The sequence below is a fragment of the Austrofundulus limnaeus genome, unplaced genomic scaffold, assembly GCF_001266775.1.
Source record: "Austrofundulus limnaeus strain Quisiro unplaced genomic scaffold, Austrofundulus_limnaeus-1.0 Scaffold97, whole genome shotgun sequence".
Taxonomy (NCBI): Eukaryota; Metazoa; Chordata; class Actinopteri; order Cyprinodontiformes; family Rivulidae; genus Austrofundulus; species Austrofundulus limnaeus.
The window spans coordinates 1,490,913-1,491,955 of NW_013952499.1; the positions used below are offsets into that span (position 1 = coordinate 1,490,913).

The 1,043-nt window shown below is 34.4% G+C and overlaps 1 protein-coding gene across 1 annotated transcript in view; it reads right to left on the reverse strand.

The window, feature by feature from the left end:
• The window catches only part of lig1 (ligase I, DNA, ATP-dependent), a gene marked incomplete in the record, with an annotated part of 87,978 nt that overhangs the window by 7,825 nt on the left and 79,110 nt on the right, over positions 1–1,043 (reverse strand).

Below are 1,043 nucleotides of genomic sequence, written 5' to 3' on the forward strand. Positions count from 1 at the left end.
GTGTGGAGATTTACTCCTTTTTTTCATCTGAAAAATGATCCTAATACACAGTCGTTGGTTTTTAGTGTTCTACCTTCATAAAGTAGAGTTTTTGTTTTATTATGTCAAGAATTTAGCCAAATGTTCTTCAAATAGCTGGAAAATGCATTATTTTAAGTAGATCTTTAACTAAATTCTGAACCTCCCTTGAACTGCTTCAGTCCACAGCTGCTTGTTAACATGAATRTTCATTGTTGYTGTCAGCAGATCTTGGCTTAGGTCTGGTACTCTGTTTCGAACTAATTAATGATGTTAACTATTTTAATTGGACAACTTGGTTTCTAAACATAAAAAATAATCAAAAAAATCTATTTAATTGCATATGTGAATTAGGGATGCATGATATATCGGCATTAATATCGGTATCAGACGATATTGGTCATTTTTTAGAATATCGTATTGGTCCAATGTGTAAAACTAGTCTGATATTAACGTCCGATATCGATTTCCCACTTTTTAGCTTTAGTTTCTGTTTTGGGAGGTTAGATGGTTGGTTGAGTGGTGTCTGTTTGATCATGATAGTAATACTGATGCTGCATAGCCAGGAATAACTGAAGCAGGGAGCCATGTCAGAGGTCTGGTTTATTTACGGTAATAAAAAAAGACCCAAGTATGTTTGTGCGTGTATGCATAATATGTGTTTGTGTAATATTGGTAAACATCKGTTATCGGCCATAACAGCAATAAATATATCAGATATGGATATCGGCTGAAATTTTCGTATCGGTGCATCCCTAGTGTGAATGTATGAATAAGATTTAGAAAACTGCTCAGGGGTTGCCTTCTGAAATTTTGCCTAGGGAGCCTAATTAGCTATCTGCTCACAGATGAACTCTGTATCTGTAAACAGGGTTCCTACAGCTTAAAACAAGTTAAATTTAAGACTTTTTAAGACCTCTTTAATGCCACTTGAAATTTATTTTAAGAACAAATCCCCCCCCCCACCAAAAAATACAAAAAAATTCAAAAACAAAAGATTAAGATGAGATGAGATGCATCAGGAC